Source organism: Cucurbita moschata, unplaced genomic scaffold, assembly GCF_002738365.1.
Source record: "Cucurbita moschata cultivar Rifu unplaced genomic scaffold, Cmos_1.0 Cmo_Scf00099, whole genome shotgun sequence".
Classification (NCBI taxonomy): Eukaryota; Viridiplantae; Streptophyta; class Magnoliopsida; order Cucurbitales; family Cucurbitaceae; genus Cucurbita; species Cucurbita moschata.
In genome coordinates, this window is record NW_019268615.1 from 437,805 (window position 1) to 458,353 (window position 20,549).

Sequence of the window (20,549 nt, forward strand, 5' to 3'; positions counted from 1 at the left end):
AGTAGTTGATCCATATCGTCTGTTGCTCTGCTGTCCCTCCTTTTGCCACTGTTGGTGCCATCCCATGGGTTTCTATGTAGTCCATCAAATTCCTTGCCTCAAGTCTTTCTTCTTCCTCATCAAAAGGGACTGCAGCCTCCAGGCACAACATGGTTATCAGCTGTGGAAAAAACAGCCTCCCCACTTTCTTACTTGCACATTTGACAATCTCATCCGCTACAATCTTGCCCACATCGATGCTCAAATTCATTATGATTGCATATACAAGTAAAACTATGTCAGCTAACAATGTAGTATCATGTTTAGTGGGTAGTAAGTTGGTTTTTATAAAGGCAGCCCAAACTTTCGCTTCGGGGTTGAGGTCTGCTGCTATTATCGTCCTTGCTCCTCCTCTCAAGAGTTGCCACCGTGTTCCTTCTATGGCTACCATCTTCAAGGCCATCTCAAGTTGATCATCCGATGGACCTAGCACCATTTCGTTGAAGGTGGCATACTCAAAAGATGGTAGGTGAAACAGTTGGTTGATGGCTTTAGGGCTCCACTCACCTATTTTTCCTCTTACTAATGTTGTGTACCCTTCCACTTGATCAATATTTGCATAAAACTCCTTCACTATTGGCACTATAGCTGGTTCCCTTTTGTGATAGAACATCTCCCACCCTAGATCGTTGATGTCGTTAAGAAAGACTCCAGGAATGTAGGGTAAAATGCTAGGAACCTTCTTTCCGCCAATACTACTCTTGACTTGAAGAGTTCATACCTGTTGTACGCCTCCTCGTTTGCGAATATTCCTTTTTGTGTTGGGAGGTTCTTCATTTTGTTCTTGCCCTTTTCTTTTCGTTTCGAACTGGTGCCCGTTAGGAAGAGATCTTGATTTGTTTCAGTAGTTGATCCATATCGTCTGTTGCTCTGCTGTCCCTCCTTTTGCCACTGTTGGTGCCATCCCATGGGTTTCTATGTAGTCCATCAAATTCCTTGCCTCAAGTCTTTCTTCTTCCTCATCAAAAGGGACTGCAGCCTCCAGGCACAACATGGTTATCAGCTGTGGAAAAAACAGCCTCCCCACTTTCTTACTTGCACATTTGACAATCTCATCCGCTACAATCTTGCCCACATCGATGCTCAAATTCATTATGATTGCATATACAAGTAAAACTATGTCAGCTAACAATGTAGTATCATGTTTAGTGGGTAGTAAGTTGGTTTTTATAAAGGCAGCCCAAACTTTCGCTTCGGGGTTGAGGTCTGCTGCTATTATCGTCCTTGCTCCTCCTCTCAAGAGTTGCCACCGTGTTCCTTCTATGGCTACCATCTTCAAGGCCATCTCAAGTTGATCATCCGATGGACCTAGCACCATTTCGTTGAAGGTGGCATACTCAAAAGATGGTAGGTGAAACAGTTGGTTGATGGCTTTAGGGCTCCACTCACCTATTTTTCCTCTTACTAATGTTGTGTACCCTTCCACTTGATCAATATTTGCATAAAACTCCTTCACTATTGGCACTATAGCTGGTTCCCTTTTGTGATAGAACATCTCCCACCCTAGATCGTTGATGTCGTTAAGAAAGACTCCAGGAATGTAGGGTAAAATGCTAGGAACCTTCTTTCCGCCAATACTACTCTTGACTTGAAGAGTTCATACCTGTTGTACGCCTCCTCGTTTGCGAATATTCCTTTTTGTGTTGGGAGGTTCTTCATTTTGTTCTTGCCCTTTTCTTTTCGTTTCGAACTTGTGCCCGTTAGGAAGAGATCTTGATTTATTTCTTGCACTTCATCTTGCTGCACTTCTTCCTTCCCTCGCACCATTTTTTTCCTCTTGTTCTCAGTGCCATGATTGTCGGTTGCAAGCTAAAAGTTTTTTTTTTTTTTTTTTTTTTATCCTTGGCTGTTTGTAAATGTGAAGGTGAATTGTTATCTCTTGTGGAAGTAGTTTGTATATAACACAAGGGATGACTTCTTGGGGAAGTAATTTTTTTTAAATTTTTTTTAATAACATGGCAGACTGCTGTCATTAATTTAATCTTTTTTTAATAGCTAAATGCCTAGTAGTAACGGAGTCTAACCTAACGATCATTGAGACAAACATCCATCAACCAAGAGGGGTGAAAATGATGACGATAGTATTGTTGAGAAAGAATCTTAGCCATGATGAATCTACACTTGCTGCCATTGTTGTATTTGAAAAGGGGGAGCTCAAGTGTGTCAACCTCAACAAAAACTTTATTGCCACTACATGAACACCACGACCCAAAACAAGAAGGTCAGATATTGGGTACCCCACCAAGAGAGATAAATCACAAGATTAGTTTTATGTCGCCTACCACAAATAGATGTCATGCGGCTCAGCCTGAGCTAGTTGAATTCTACAAATAGCAAAATGGCATGTTCACAGTCGGGTTTATTTGACCTGCAAAGGCTCTTGTCAGTGATCACTCAAATGCTTGGCAAAGACACCAAGCCAACACCTCCATTGAAGAAGGGAGACAAAAACAAACCACTAAAGCAACACATGTTCACGCAAAAATACCATCCAGACAGATGAAGAGAAGGGTCGACCATGATAATTTCAAAGCAAATAGAGAGTTATGATAAGTTAAGGTCAGATCAACTTTGAGTTCAAAGCAACAAGAACGAAAGACTGGTGCGAAAATTCTATGGACTAGTCGAAGTTATCTACAAGATTAGGAAGACATCATATAGGATCCAATTGCTCCTATGGATACAGACTAACCCTGTTGTCCACGTCAATAACTTGAAACGTTATTATTCTGACCAAGAAAACATCAAGTAAAAGCAGGTGGTATGACGTCATGCAAAGAAGAAATTGTTTCAAGCAAAGAAAGTAGGAAACACACCAACAGAGAAGACTTGAAGAGTTAACAAACCGAAAAGTGATTTTAAACAGCTCTTAGTAGGTTGGAAAAAACTCCTCAATATTAAGATCAGCTAGAAGCGCGTCAGAAGACTTTAAGTCAACCTCATCCTACAACGTTGAGTTTATGAAGAGCCGGTTGATAGAGATATTGACAAATTGTGTAAGGGCAGATGTCGCGGCCATGATTGGCCAAGGCGTGTTGCCTGTGGCTACATGTTAGATGTCTCAGCTATTCTTGTAAATGATTTATGGTTCATGGTGGCATGCTCATTCCAAACCCCTTTTACTTGCTTTCATCTTAGATAGACCTTTACTATTATTGTTGTTCCAATACGGGGTGTATAATTAGTCCTCAAAATCATATCTACACCCATCAGGACTAAAATGTCCAAAAATGTACTATAGGAGAACATGATCAGTTGTTGTTTCTTCACTTATAGCTTATAACATTGCTTTATTTGAAATTATTTTTAATGTATTTCCTCGCTCACGTTTTCTAAAATATTTCTTCCAAACGTGATTCGAGCATACACTGCTATCGTTCGTTTAGTCTAAATTTTGCATGGTTGACTTGTTCATTAGATTAGAACAAATGTCATATAATCATTGTCTCACTACTGTAAGAGTGCAATTGTGACACTTGTCTTCCATTCAGTTGTGGGCCGCATCTTCTAACTAGTTACGTGAGTTTGGCCTGGAGCATACGTATAGGTTGAGAAAGAAATGGTTGGATGCGGACTGCGAATAAGGGTTGGGCCACGGAAGTTTTTTTTTTTTACCACATAGTGAGTCTTAAATTTGGGTTCGTTTGAAAAATTTTGGTTCGTTTTCTAGTTCAAATAAACCCAAATTAAACCTACTAGTTCCTTCTTCCTTGCACGACTCACTCCTATTCTCTGTTCTATCTCTTCTTGCTCTCTGAAACTTCTTTAAAGGCTATTGTTCACCAATTATTTGGGAGCATCTTCCTTAAAAGGATTGTGACCACAGATGACCTATGTAGAAAATTTGTACCCCCTATTCTAAAACCTTTAGCAGAAAACATACCCAAAATAGATGCGCTGACCAGACTGCGCTACACCTCATCTCACCCCCCGGAGCATATGGATCCATGCAATCGATGAACACTCAAACCAAACTCGCCCATCCTTTTTGGCACAGGGACGCGAGAACCAATCGGAGTAATCTACAGTTGGGAGACCCCTTAAAGAAACAAGCGAGAATGGCTAGGTTGATAGCAGGGTTAAAGGAAAGACGAGTATGAAAAGACGTATCGCGTAACCGTCCCTGTAAGCAGCTTCATTCTTTCTTGATCAATGAACCGACTTTATGAAAAAACTAGTCTTTCGGCTGAAATTGTGACTGTTGGGTATGGATAAGTAGGACCTCTTGGTTCCGAGGAAACCAGAGATGTTGGCTAAGAAAGCTAAGCAGGCAAGTACAGGACGGACAAAATGCACATACAAATTGATTGACATGATCCCTCTCCCTCTCTCTTTGGCTAGTTGGCTAGTTGCACGATAAGCGAGAAAGCATACCAGGTAGTGAAAGAAAGGCTGCTTGATCTCCTGTAAGACCAATCCTCAACGGTGAGCTCACTAGGCAATGCTATAAGTCCGATAGAAGTCCAAGGTTTCGTCTCCTACGGACCAGGAAGCTCTTGGAGGAGCTAACATGAAATGAGAAATACATTCAATTAATGCAACTAATAGATAGCTAACTTTTTGGTAGAAACTGAATGATCCCTTGGCTCGGGAAAGAAAAGGAAAAGGTAGTCGTACTCCTACCTTTTTCGTCGGACGATAGGAAAGTTTGAGCTGAAGATTGAATCACACCTTGTAAGAAAGACGGGTTTAACAGGTTTCTCCAAACGTACAAACAAAAAGAAGAAGCAACCGGTCCTAAAGAGGATACCGATACGCATACATTCTCGCATGGAAGAACCTAGCTGAACCGGATCAAGGGTCCTAACCTAGTCTGACTGACCTTCTTTGGCTGGCCCCCGCCCCTTGTAACAAGGTCAACGCGTACGTGCTTTTTCCTTTCGATTAGCGAGATAGCTTACCAGCTCTTTCGGCTCATAGCAGCAGTATGAAAAGTGTAATCCTCATCCTGAGTCGAGTCTGCATTGCCATACGAATCGACATCGGCCAAACCAAGAGCTCCTATTTTTTCTTTAACGAAAGCGGATCTAACAGTTTCGATAAAACCAACCTCTTTTAAAGAAGGAGTTGCTCTGCCTTTATCACCGTGGACATATGCAGCTCCCGCTTTACCTTTTCCTACCATGAAAAGGAAAGTTCCCTCACGATAGGCCCTCCAAACTCCTGAGGCTATCAATCGAGAGAGGTATAGAATAGTACAACAAACCAACAAAACAAGAATGGACTCATAAGATGGGCGGTCAGAGAAGCGATTTTATTTGTGTTATCCGCCAAGAAAATGATCAAGGAATTCTCGATACATGGCTGAGAGATGACCGTATTGTTGCACATCCTGAATAAAGTACTGTAGGTAAGCAAAGCTTTTGAAAATGAAAGCGTGTAGAACTCAGATCCACTTTCTCTTCGATTCGTAAACTTCGGATCTGATCTTCCTTTCGTCTCCGGGTGACTGAGAGAGAATTTAGGCCTTGGCGTGCATCCGATTCGGTCGACAATAAGGTACAAAGTGGATTGATTAAATGGGCTTGAAGTTCCATTATCGTTAGGTCGAAGATCTCTACTAGGTTTAGTGCACTTTGGTAGTTGTGAATGTTGTCGTAATCGAATGTCTTTCTCATTCGACATTCTCTCTTACCAAGCACTCATACTCGCCAGGGTTGAGGAGATAGTTCGTGAGCTAATTGGGTTTCGAGATTGCGTATACGCGAAAAGAGCTCACTTTCGACTTTCTCCTCGACGTTTTGTGCTCGGTTCTGGTTCAGGAAAGGGTCTGATCTCTTTCATTGGAGCACATTGATGCCGAAGGAGTCTTAGGAACCGGTGGAGAGGCTATGATGACTTCAGGCTATTCAAATAGCATGACTGATACCACAAAGAAAGTGTATCTAAGTCACACTAGTGGAATAGCTTTTTCATAATAATTATCTCGATATATGATACCAAAAACCTGTCTGATGACTGATAAGGTAAGGGGTTTGAAAAGATAAAAGAATGACAATTCTACGTGTGATAGAAAAGGAGATCTTTTTTTTTTTCAGTGTGCGCGGTTCGCCTGCCTTCCTAACCACGGATAGGCTATGGGGCTTTGCACTTCGGCCCCTGAGAATACAACATCAAGGTGACAGGATTCGAACCTATGGCTCTCTGAAACTTCTTCATCGGTTATTTGGGCACATCTTCCTTAAAAGGATTGTGACGACAAATGACCTAGGTAAAACTTCTATTGGGAGATCAGTGCAATAGAGAATCTGTGTCCCTTTCCTGAAACCTTCAGCGGACAACATAACAAAGAGTTCCTAGAAAAAAAATATCATAGAACAATTGGTGTAATGTCTTTGAAGTTAGGCTCGAGGCTCTATCTTATCTCCCAAGAATATGGTTCATTCTCTATTCACATAGAAATTCTGCAATAGAATGTGGTACCCTCATCTTCTTTTACAAAACTTTCTCAAGTCCTCATGGAATGATTTGAAAGTGGTACCCTCATCTTCTTTTATAAGACTACCTCGGCCTTCATGAAATGATTATGAATCATACATACACAAATTTTCGTTGTTTGTTTATTCTTGTTGTTTGCTCTCTTCAATTAACATGTTATAAAGACACTTGTAAATTATAATTAAATATAGCTTCATTTTTTTTTTTCCAAATATCCATCTGAACTGCTTCTTGGTTCAAGGTTTAAAAAACCTATTTCAAATCTTATTATATTGCATGCTTCAATTTGATATAATTGTTGGAGGCATTTTGAGAATCAAACTTGAGACCTCTCGCACCCGAAGCGAGAATCATACCACTAGACCAAATGCCTTGTAGTGGATCTATCATTTTTAGTTGCTGGTCCATATCTTTTATGCGCCTCAATATTTGAAATTTATCCACATGTTTTTGTTTCAATTCTTGAAATAGAAATGATATCCATAGAAATACATAATTTTACAATGCAAATAAGAAAAACTCGATCAAGTTTTAGATAAAAGTAGCAAACATGTTAATAGATATAAAAATAAATTCAAGTTCTTTCTCTAGCCTAATTATCAATTGGAAGATTTAGCTGATATGAATTGTTATTGGTTTGATACCAATAATAACAGTCATTTTAGTATGCTAAGGATCCATATGTGTCCATGAAAATTAGTTAATGCTATATTTTTCTCATATTGCCTATAATATCTCTCAACCAAATGCATTAGTTGAAAATGTATTTAATATTTTTCTTTTGTCCTTTTCTTTTTTTTGAATGGTCTTATGTCTCCATTCCATTTGAAAATTGATATTTTGTTTGGTAATTTTAAACTCATTATTTTTGTTTGTTCATTCCACCTAATTTGTAAAAAAAAAAATCATACCACTAGACCAAATGCCCTTATAGTGGATCTATCAATTTTAGTTGCCCGTGTGTATATGTTTTCCGCACCTCAATATATAAAATTTATCCAACATCAATATATGAAATTTATCCACATATTTTTGTGCTTTAGAACCTACTATCATTGTCATGTTAACTTCACATGGTCTATCACACAGTTGAAGTAGCATGGCCACTAGAGCCCATGCATTCCTTTGGGATAGATATGTTAAAAATTAGGCCCATTTGATAACTATTTTATTTTATTTTTTTAATTTCAAAACTATGTGTTTTATCCTTTTATAAAAAATAAAAGAAAAAAAAAAGAAAAGAAAAGAAAACATTTGAATTTTAAGCAAAATTTCACACAAAACTAAGTTTTTGAAAAATATATTTAGTTATTTATTTATTTTTTCTTTATTTTAGTTTTTCAAACCTAGATTGATCTCAGAGTGGCTAGTTTTCAAAACTACTTCTTTGCTACAATTGAACAATATTTATATTGTAAAATGGGATTAACTTCCTTTAAGTTTATGTAGTTTCTTTTTATTACTATGTTTACTTCTATCTCATGTTCCTTCATTTGTATTTACTTCGTTTTATACAAAAGTTCACTGTAATTAATAAATCCATGTGCTTTATACATTCCCTACAAAAATAAACTTGTTTGTATCAGGATAAATTACAATGAATAGAGAGAAAAGAAATCCCAAAAATAAGTAGAAGGTTGAGAATTTCACTCAACCGCACAATGTAGCGTGACTGCATGGCTCACATGCAATTCTACCACAAGAATAGCATTAAACTTGCATAGAAGATGCTCGGATTTTGAAGGGGAACTTCTCAACTTGAGAGATCAATTTCATTCATTACAAATATGATTTTTACATAATAATTGGTGGGTATTTATAGTCTCCCACAAAAGAAGTGAGTGGCTCAGATTTAATTTCGATCCCTTAAATCTCCAAAAAAAAATAATGAAGTCAATTTGACAGTTCTACCATTACAAACTTTATGAAATTAAAAGTAAATAAAGTTTTCTAACAACTCATGTAATGATGCTTGCAACTTCATTTGCTCCTTCAACTGTGTAAACATTCACTTCTGAAGTTCCAAATGGTCCTTTTTCAATCTAATAAGCTTGTAACACATGAAATGATAGTTGAACCGAGCCTATCCAATTTTGTAGGTGAAGAATGAATGCTTATTGAATCTTCTTGGCCTTTGATCGTGTAATAGGTCCAGTTGGAACATTTGGAACACCGTGATCCTTATCATCTTTGGAACAATTGAAAGTAGAATGGGCTGAAAATTCTCCTGGAAGATCATTTTATATGCATTGTTATTAATTCTTTCAAGGACTTGATAAGGGTCATCCCCTCCTGGATGTAACTTTGTCTTCCTTTGAGATGAGAATCACTCCTTGCGAAAATGTATCCAAATTCAGTTACCGGGTTAAAAAATGATTTCATTCCGTCCTTTGTTAATTCTTGAAGCAACATTGAAATTTTGTTTCTTAATTGTCTCCTTCCCCTCTTTATGCAATGTTTTGATCCCATTTGCCTTACTTGTGGCTGCTTTACTCACAAAAATATTAGAATGAATAGAAAGCAAATCAAGACGCGTAGGTGGATTAAATCCTTAAGTAACTTCAAAAATAAAACAATGAGTGGCAAACATTCGTCCCAAGACATAATATTCTTACAAATAATAGCCCTAAGCAATGCTCCTAATGTTCTATTAACCACCTCAGTTTGCTCATTAATCTGAAGATGACATGTAGTTGAAAACAATAATATTTAATATTCTTATAAATAATAGCCCTAAGCAATGCTCCTAATATTTTATTAACCACTTCGGTTTGCTCATGAGTCTGAGGATGACATGCAGTTTAAAACAATAATTTGGTACCCAATTTATCCACCATACTTTTCAAAAGTGACTTAAAAATTTAACATCCCTTTTCGTGTGCAGCAAACATTGGCAACATTGACTACAAAACTTATACACATCGTGGTTCATGGCAAAGGTCATATGGATCGTGATGAGCATTTTCTCCCATATCTTGGTTTCGCTAACTAAAGTTTTCCAATAACTCCCAAACTTCATTACCTTATATAACCTCTTGGGATAAGGATTCATATAACATTTCATAAAATAAGATCGGTTGATGAATTTCATAGCATTTGAAGGTCATCTAAGTCATGAACCGAAGGTAAATTACCTTAGGGGCATTATGGTCATTTTACACCGTTTCTTGGTTTACCTACTTATCCTTATCCAATGACCACCAAATTTCATATCTAGCCTCAACATACTATGATATGCTCAGTATTAAAATTTGATAGGCAGCAGAGCTCATATAGTGGGTTATTTTAACGTTCTTAAATCTCGAGCTATTTGATCGGTTCAGGGTCTTAACTCACGGTTCTTTGGGTTTTTCTTTCATACATCCTTAATTCATACTTGGTTTAGGGTTCATATGAAAATCCAAGCGATTTCTACTAGTATTTCTTAACAAAAAGTCCAAGGTGGCTACTTGAGCTTCCAGTATCTAGATTACTTCAAATTTCCTTCCACATACTCCTTATTGTGTCTAGTTTTTGAAACCATAAGATTTTCTATGAGAATCGGTCTGGAATGGGGTTAAAATTGAGAAAACCCGAGAAAATGTCAAATTTTGAGTTGACTTGGATAGTTTTGTTGAACTGGCCATATCATCATTTTCTTCCTCTCAACAGGAAGAAGATGCGCATTTTTCACGTCGCTGCGATCTGAAACTCGACCTGTACAGCCACATTTACAGCGTTTCTCTCCTCGATTTATTCGTGAAACTTGAAGATGGGTATTACAAGGAAGGGTTAGAGATTAATTTGATACCTTTACGAGAAGGATCGTAGCCTAAGATTCGCTTCCAAAGTTCATCCAAAATCTGATTTATCGCTGGAGATAAAGTAAAGGATTTCTTATTGGGTAGCCGATTATAGGGGTTTCAAGGCCCTATTTCTTCATTGAACCTCTTCCATATCCTTTCTTCAGGCTAAAGGAATCTGTTTAGAGGATCGTCTTTGAGTGTAAGAACTTAATTTCCAAAAATTGTTCTCGGTATGCAACTCACTCGAAACGCCAGATTTTCGATCTCGTGGGTAGCTTGTTCTACGATGTTTCATCTCTCGATTTCTTCATCAAGTTTACTCAACTTCTTCGTCTGAAGCTAGAGGAATCCTTAATTTGAAGGAAAAGAGATCGTAGATAGAAATTCGACTCTTATCCCCAATTTAATTTCGAAACCTATTTCCTTCAACATTCCTTGAAGGTGGAGAAACTGATTGGAATCATTCTTCGTTATATAGAGATCGAACTTTCTGGATAATTTTTTGGAGATATCAACTCCGATCATAACCTTACCGACCTTGGCTTTGAATACTAGTCGTTGGATGTGATGATCCGTGCGTGTTCGTTCTAGATCATATCAAATTTCGGAGGAGATCCGACGGTTGAAGTTTGAGTTTGTAGGATTTTTCTCGGATGGTCACGGTAAATGCTCTGATTCTAATTAGAGTGGCATTTCTGTAATTATCCATTTTTCCAAGGGTATTTTGGTAATTTGCCGCTTTTCGAATATTTTATTATTTTTTCTCCAAAAATCCATAATTTTTTTACAAATTTCTCATCGCTTTTTGATCATTTTTCGCTTATTTTGAATATTGAGATTCCTTCTAGATAAGGAATTACAAATCCGGAAAGATTCTTGATAATTGATAAAATGACTTTTTTGCCTTTTTCATTTACTTTTTCCTTTCCAATCCTTTTCAAAAGGCCTTTAACTCCTTGAAATCACTTGTTAGGGTACACGAGTTACTTGACTAAGTCCCTTATGGGAGCTAATTTCCTTCATTTTTGGGGTGTTACATATACATACTCGTTACAAATACAAAATAAGAAGCAGGCTCAAAAGAAGAACAAAAAGTACTAGATTAAAAATAGAGGTTAGTCCATGGCCCACACTCCAAAGTCCACTCTCGTCCACGAACAACTCTTAGTTACTTGAAAAAAAAATGATAAACATGAAGTGAGTAAAACTTAGTAAGTAGCCTACTAGTAGGTTCTTAATCGCGACCTTAAGCTAGGATATTACTTCTTGTTATGTTTTCAGGATCTTAGAACTTAGAGGTCATCGTGTCATATATCATATACTGATCCTGAAAACCTCCCCTAAAATAACCTTCAATTTTCTCCCCATGAAAACATGAGTGGTGTCGTCATAATCATGTAATCCTACTGGTAAATCGTGGTGCAGGACATCTCGTTTAGCTGATGGAAATGGTAGGCCTATCATAACATCCAACTCATGATACATATTGCACGACATCTTACCTAAAGAGGAATAGGGGCATTTTAGTACACATCGTAATGCAGATAATGGTTACTTATGGGTATGGATCCTAGCAACTTATTTAGCATGTTATTCACATAGTTCTAGGTACTTGGTACATGGATTATTGATGACCTAGGTTTATACATAACGTCATGGGTTAGGCTTTAGGAGTTGAGGTTTTAGCTTAGGAAACCATTAGAGGGTAACCTAACATGGACTAATTGAATCAGCAAAAATATCTTTACTAATGAATTTTTATTTCTAATGATTGCGGGGATAGCTCAGTTGGGAGAGTGTTAGATTGAAGATCTGAAGGTCACGTGTTCGATCCATGTTCACCGCACTTGGTTCTTGGTGTATAATGGTGACTATTCAATCTAAAATATGTGATTATTCATTTTTTATGTTATATGGGATGGCTTAGTTGGGAGAGCATTAGATTGAATATTCGAAGGTGTCTTGTGTTATTCACCACACCTTATAGTTTAGTTGATTATTATTTCTTTTTAAAATATAATGAATTAGTAGAAATAGCTTTACTTATGAATTTTTATTTTTATGAATTTTTATTTTTAATGTTAGCACCCATAGCTCAGTTGGGAGAGTGTCAAACTAAAGATTTGAAGGTCACGTGTTTAATCTCCACGTTCACCGCACCTGATTCAAGTTGACTAAGTTGCATAACCTGACTTGAATGTTGTAGGGGATAGCTTAGTTAGGAGACCGTAATGTTGAAGATTTGAAGGTCACGTGTGTTCGTTCGACCTTCACCACACCTGATACAAGTAGTATAGCTTACTATCTTATCTAAATTTTCGCCTAAATAATTTTACTGATGAATTTTCATTTTAATATTAGCGTGGATAGCTGAATTGGGAGTGGGAGTGGGTTTGTAGATTTAAAGATATGGTGGATTCCTAATTCTTTATTTGACTATAAATGCTCTATAAGAATTCTTTATTTGACTATAAATGCTCTATGAGACATTTAGTAAAATGACTCATTTTATTGCATGGAACAATAAAATTGATGTTCCCATAGAATTGTCAACACATTCTACTTTCAATGTTGTTAAGTTGAGTCCTTTTGATGTAAGTGATGATTTTTCTGATTCGAGGACGAATCGTGAAGAGGGGGATGATGATAAGAATCACGATGTACATTCTACTTTTAATGTTGCTGAGTTGAGTCCTTTTGATGTAGGTGATGACTTTTCTGATTCGAGGATGAATCCTTTTGAAGAGGGGGATGATGATAAGAATCACGGTGTTCCAACTGTACCTATTACACAACCCAAGGCCAAGAAAATTCAACAAGTATTCATACTTCATCTACAAAATTGGATAGGCTAGGTTCAACCATCATTTCATGTGTTAGAAGCTGATTCGTTTGAGTCAAGACCATTTGGAGATTCAAAGGTAAATATTTGCACGGTTGAAGTAGTGGATGAAGTTGGGAGCATCATTTCATGAGTGGTCAGAAAACTTTATTTATTATTTTAATTTCATAAAGTTTGTAATGCTCAAATTGAGTTCGTCTTCTGTGGAGATTTAAAGGGATCGAGATTAAATCACGGCCACTAACTTTTTTTGTTGGGAGACTATAAATACCCACAAATTATTATGTAAACGCATATTTGTGATCAATGAAATTGATCTCTCAAGATGAGACGATCCCCCTTCTCAAAATCTGAGCATATCTTTGTCATTTTTAAGTTTCATGTCATTCTTGCGGTAGATTGCATCTGAGTCATTCAATCAAGCCTTGATCAAGTTCGATTGTGAACTGACTCAATTTAGAAAAAGGTTCCAAATCTTGTTTCTCAATCTTTGATTTCATCATCTAATTCTAGCTTTATCTCTTGGTTGATCCAAATTTTGTATAAGAAGGTGTTAATTTCTTTAATACAAGGGTTCTTGCTTCTACAAAAGCTTGGCTTGTTGGGTTGAAGATTACGATTGGTCTATCATCCTTCAACAGGATCTTCTATCCCCATGACTTGCTCTGTTGCGGTCGTTCTTCTAACGCCGATGACACGTCTAGTTGTCGAGATTGGTAAAGTGAGTTTGTAACCTATCCATTGAGGTTCTTGGAATGATTCTATAGCTTATCATTTCCATGTTGGGAGTTGGATCATGGGTCTTGGGCGAAGGAATCTTTGATTTACCGCCCTTAGAGTTGAAGGAAGTGTCATAAGGCCAATTTTTTTTCAATTTTATTGATTTTTTTTAGTGATTTTATTTGATTTTATTTCAATTTTGTCACACTCACTCACATGCTCATCTCAATCATTTCAGCCTTGTTGGCGTTCAATAAGAGAGACCTTGGAAATAACGTGTAACTATTCAACTGGATTATCACATTAACAATTTGAATCAAATAAAGTGACATTAACCATTTAAATCACCTCAACCCCACTTGTTGAACTTGACCAAATGTCTATGACATAACACTAACAAAGGTACAAAGTAACACAAACAAAGGTACAAAGTAACACTAACAAAGGTACAAAGTTCATAAAAGTCTTTTTAATCTAAAATACCATTGAACTTGACCATTATAGTGCCTCTCAAACATAGGTAAAGTTTAAATTCGGGTCTCCTTGTCAAACTCACTCGGGGGCTCATCTCAACCATGATGGCGTTCAACAAGAGAGACCTCGAAAATAGCAAGATTATCGCATTAACCATTTGAATCACCTCAACCCCACTTGTTGAAATTGAAACAAATATCTATAACACAACACTAACATAGGTACGATGTTCATAAAAGTCTTTTTAATCTAAACTTGACCATTAAAGTGCGCCTCAAGATGAGGTAAAGTTTAAATATAATTGGTGACAAAAGATGAAATTATAAAATAATATAATTGGTGACAAAAGATGAAACTATAAAATAATATAATTGGTGACAAAAGATGAAACTATAAAATAAAAAGAAATAAGAAAATAATATTCAATTTGAGAGAATCAAACCAGAATCTCCTAGGTGAAAGCCAAATATCCAAACAGTTGGACAACAATGAATTTTTGGTGTAGTTGTCCTAAAGTCTTTTGTCTAATCGCTGAAGAGTTTTACTATGATGTTTTGGATAATGTCTAACTCTCGAAATGTCGTTTCATGTGTGTGATAGAGTTCTCAGAGTTATCGTGACGTTTCGAGCTGTTCGATCGTGTGGCTCTTTCTTCAAAAGGGTCAACATCAAACGTCAGGTCTTTGATTGGCAACCCATCCAAAGGAGCGTCGATTGCATCGATTCCATCAACAGTCTTCCCATGAGTTTATGGTGCATGACCCATTTTTTATACCATTCACCTTCGAGCGGCACCATTGTTTTGCATCGTCCATGAGATGCATTGCGACAAACTTAACTCTTAGGTCCTATGAGCAAGTTCCAGTAACCTTCAAGTATTGTTCTACGTCAAAAATAAAGCTTTTTAATTCCTTAGCATCCCGGTTTCCATTTAAGGGGTTGTGTTCTTGGATTTTAAGTTTGTTAAGCCCACATGAACTTGGCTTGAGGTGTGGTTCTCTACAGCCCAACTTGTCAAACTCACTCGGGTGCTCATCTCAACCATGATGTCGTTCAACAAGAGAGACCTCGAAAACGACTGGATTATCGCATTAACCATTTGAATCACCTGCTCATCTCAACCATGACGTCGTTCAACAAGAGAGACCTCGAAAATGACTGGATTATCACATTAACCATTTGAATCACCTGCTCATCTCAACCATGATGTCGTTCACCAAGAGAGACCTCGAAAACTACTGGATTATCGCATTAACCATTTGAAATTGAACAAAATATCTATAACATTACTCTAACAAAGGTACGAAGTTCATGAAAGTCTTTTTAATCTAAGATAGAAAATGTAAAATAAAATGAAATAAGAAAATAATATTCCATTGTCGAGAATTGAACAGGTCTCTTGGGTGAAGCTTGATATCCTAACCGCTGGACGACAATGGATTTTTGGTGTAGATGTCCTGAAGTCTTTTGTCAGATCGCTGAAGAGTTTTAGCATGATCTTTGTCTTAATGTCTAACTCTTCGACACGTCCTTCCCTGTGTGTGTTAGTAGAGTTCTCAGGGCTACTGCGACGTTTCGAGCTGTTCGATTGTGTGGCTCTTTCTTCAAAAGAGTTAATATCAAATGTTAAGTCTTTGATTGGCGACCCATCCAGGGGAGCGTCGATTGCATCGATTCCATCAACGATCTTCCCATGAGTTTATGGTGCATGACCCATTTTTTATACCATTCACGTTCGAGCACTACCCTAGTTTTGCATCGTCCATGAGATGCATTGCGGCTAACATAACTCTCAGGTCGTATGAGAAAGTTCCTGTAGCCCTCAACTCTCAAGTCGTATGATAGAGTTCTTAGAGCTACCGCAACATTTTGAGGTGTTCGATCGTGTGGTTTTTTCTTCAAAAGAGTCAACATCAAACGTCAGGTCTTTAATTGGCAACCCATCAAGGGATGCGTCGATTGCATCGATTCAATCAACGATCTTCCCTTGAGTTTATGGTGCATGACCCATTTTTTATATCATCCACCTTCGAGTGCCACCGTCCATGAGATGCATTGTGGCCAACGTAACTCTTAGGTCCTATGAGCAATTTCCTTTAACCTTCAAGTATTGTTCTACGTCAAAAATAAAGTTTTTTAATTCCTTAGCATACCAGTTCCCAGTTAAGGGTTTGTGTTTTTGGATTTTCAGTTTGTTAAGCCCAAAATGAGCTTGGCTTGGGGTGTGGTTCTCTATGACCCTCCTTGTCAAACTCACTCTGGTGCTCATCTCGTCATCTCAGCCATGATGGCGTTCAACAAAAGAGACCTTGAAAATGACCGGCGTATCACATTAACCATTTGAATGACCTCAACCTCACTTGTTGAAATTGAACCAAATATCTATTACATAACATTATTAAAGGTTCAAAGTTCATAAAAGTCTTTTTAATCTCGGATACTATTGAACTTGACCATTATAGTGCCTCTCAAACCTAGTTCATAAAAGTCTTTTGAATTTTAAGATACTATTGAACTCATCCATTATAGTGCTTCTCAAACCTAGGTAAAGTTTAAATATAATTGGTGACAAAAGATGAAACTATAAAATAAAATAAATAAGAAAATAAAATTTCATTGTCGAGAATCAAACTCGGGTCTCTTCGATATAAGCCAGATCTTCTGTATAATGTCTAACCTTCGACACGTTTTTTTATGAGATTAATATTAATTAAACATATATTATGATATTCTACGACAATTTAATATTATTTAAATAAGATATTATATCTTAGTGTATTAGGTATTCAAATATATAATTTGACAAAAATTATCACAAGTTGTAAATAGAACCCTAGGGTTAAGTCAAAAAGCATCAAACACTAAATACTGTGACATTTTAGGTCATATTTTGCGGAGGAAGTTGACAAGTATTATTTCCATTGTACCGTGGGTACACAAATTTTAAAGAAAATTTAATTAACAAAACTATTAAAATCCATTGGAGAGTCAAATTTAGTTTTAGAAAAAGAAGGAATAATCTTGTTTCAAACAAAAAATAATTTTGCTAGATAGAAGTAAATTTTGTTGTGGTTTGATTTTAAAATGCTACCTACAAAAGAAGTTGAAAACACCTTGGTAGATTACCTATGGAAGAGTTTCTAACAAAGTCTCTCTTCTCTTCTCTGTCTTCTCTAACTGATACTAACCCAACAAATCATTTGCATGGACTCAAAAGTTCAATTACCTATAAAAGAAGTTGAAAACACCTTGTGAAAGTCTGTAAGGATACTACGACATCTAGCTTTGCAAAATCCAGCGTTGTTGACGCTTATCAAAATCGCTGCCAAAATAAAGTTTAACAAGTGGTTCTATGGTGTAGTGGTTAGCACTTTCAACTATGAATCTAACGACATGTGTTTAATTCCCGATAGGTAATCCACCAATTTATACAAAATTGGTCCATAGCCGATTCGGTAGGGTCACTTTTGGACCGATAATCTTAGAAGGGGTCACGAAGGTTGAGATCATACAAAATGGGTCTATAGCTCAATGTTAGAGCATTTGATTGCAGATCAAGACGTCACCAATTCGAACCTAGTTGGGCCCTTCTATTTGGATAGAAATTGGTTACACTTTTTGGACTGACACTATGTCTAAGGGGTCACTAAGGTTAAAATCCTACAAAATGGATCCATGTCTCAATAGTAGAGAATTTGATCGGTTACCCGTTTGAACTTGGTTGAACCCTTTTATTTTTGACACACTTTTTAAACTTTTAGACTGACACTCTATAGAAGGGGTCACTAAGGATGAAATCATGCAAAATGAGTCCATAGCTTAGTGGTAGAGCATTTGATTGAAATCATTTATGCAAAATGAATCTGGTTGGGCCCTTTTATTTTGGACAGACACTTTGTAATTATCGATTCCAAACCTTATTCCAAAGTCCTCCACCGCATAGAACCATGGACTTAGAACCTAAGGGCCACTATTATCGGACAAGAACCAAGAAATCATTAAGAAAAGAGTGTGGTATCCAAGCACCCACTATACTTAGCTGAGTTTTGGGATATTGTTATTAATGAGATTCAATCTAATGCCATTTGAAACAAATAAATATTTTGTCCTCTGTGATATATCAAATCACTCATTTGAAATTCCTTAATAATAAACCTGAAGTCTTACATCTTTTATAGAGAAAAGTTCCTTAAATAGAAGTCTTATTAGATACTTCTAAGCATTTAGANNAAGTCTTACATCTTTTATAGAGAAAAGTTCCTTAAATAGAAGTCTTATTAGATACTTCTAAGCATTTAGAAATTAACTAGACACAAAGCTAAACATTGTAAAAATTAGAGGTTAAACTTTTAAGTTAACCTAATTTAAGAAACTTATGATTTTTATATTATCAAGAGTTTAATTGAGCTACGTTGATTTAATCTAGTGGACCCAAGAATTGAACCGAACCAAACCAACTAGTTAGTAACATGATTTAGTGGAAGCATTTTCACGCAAAGTAGAAGCAATAATGGAGGGTTTGAAATAATATAGTTTTCACCCCTTGTTTCTCGAGCGAATATTGAAATAATATAGTTTTCATGTTAAGTTTTGCACAGAAGAAAGAAAGACTGGGATGTAAAGTATTATTTCAATTTGTTTGTAATATAGAACAATATATAAATTAACTATAAGAAATATATAAAATTACATGTTGTTCAAGAGCTTCAATCAACACTCGAGGGTTACTTCTGCAACCACTCTGAAGGTGCTCAAGATCACAATGAGTTAGATAAAACAGCTCTAGAACTTTGAATCCAATAACTTGAGTTTGACTCGTGATAGGATCTCTCTTCTTGTGGAATCTGCATAAAATAGGAAAATCATTCCAAAAAATAAATTTTTACAAGGGGTTCTATGGTGTAGTGGTTAGCACTTTGGACTTTGAATCCAACGACTTGGGTTCAACTCTCGGTAGGACCTTTAAGAAATGACCTTGATGCGAAAACATAGAATTAGGAACGACAACTCCAGACATTTTTAAAACAAAAGGGTGTTACCTATTATTCGATGCATAAGCACAAATTTTCTTGAGACATAAGGTGTAACATTCTTGAGTTATTTCGAACTTGCTCCGCTTCATGCCTTCCAAGGCTTCATGAATATGACCTCTGAGTGCATTGGTTAGAGGTTGTCATGTAACCATGAAAACTCTTCCGAAGTAACTCTTAATTTTCTCCCCATGAGTGCATTGGTGGTGTTGTCATAATCCTTTTCTTGAGACATAAGGTGTAACATTCTTGAGTTATTTCGAACTTGCTCCGCTTCATGCCTTCCAAGGCTTCATGAATATGACCTCTGAGTGCATTGGTTAGAGGTTGTCATGTAACCATGAAAACTCTTCCGAAGTAACTCTTAATTTTCTCCCCATGAGTGCATTGGTGGTGTTGTCATAATCGTGGCATCCTACTAGCAAATCATGTACATATACCATAGCATCCCACCTAAAGAGAAATAGGGGCCTCGCGGTACATATACCATGATATTGTGCACGTACTATCTATTAGAGACCAATGGTACATCTGGGGAATTTATTATCTCGGGAATCTATTATTTCAGGGATACCACTTTAGTTATCCTAAGAGGTAAAGTCATGGATCGTGATGAGCATTTCCTCCCATATATTGGTTTCGCTAACTAAAGTTTTCGATTAACTCCCAAACTTCATCACCTTATATAACCTCTCGGGACAAGGATTCATACAACATTTCAAAAAATAAGATCTACTGAGAAAACCCGTGAAAAGGTCAAATTTTGAGTTGACTTGGACAGTTTAGTTGAACTGGCCGTGTCATCTGACCGTGATGAGCATTTTCTCCCATATATTGGTTTCGCTAACTAAAGTTTTCCAATAACTCCCAAACTTCATCACCTTATATAACCTCTCGGGACAAGGATTCATACAACCTTTCAAAAAATAAGATCTACTGAGAAAACCCGTGAAAAGGTCAAATTTTGAGTTGACTTGGACAGTTTAGTTGAACTGGCCGTGTCATCTGACCGTGATGAGCATTTTCTCCCATATATTGGTTTCACTAACTAAAGTTTTTGATTAACTCCCGAACTTCATCACCTTATATAACCTCTCGGGACAAAGATTCATACAACATTTCAAAAAATAAGATCTACTAAGAAAACCCGTGAAAAGGTCAAATTTTGAGCTGACTTGGACAGTTTAGTTGAACTGGCTGTGTCATCTGACCGTGATGAGC

At 36.8% G+C, this 20,549-nt stretch overlaps 2 non-coding genes across 2 annotated transcripts; both read left to right on the forward strand.

Annotated features, from left to right (window-relative positions):
* The first annotated feature begins 12,035 nt into the window (after window positions 1-12,035).
* TRNAF-GAA lies at window positions 12,036-12,108 on the forward strand. The gene has a single exon. It is a non-coding gene; the product is annotated as a tRNA-Phe (tRNA).
* Window positions 12,109-19,188: 7,080 nt separating this feature from the next.
* On the forward strand, window positions 19,189-19,260 carry TRNAQ-UUG. The gene has a single exon. It is a non-coding gene; the product is annotated as a tRNA-Gln (tRNA).
* Window positions 19,261-20,549: the final 1,289 nt, after the last annotated feature.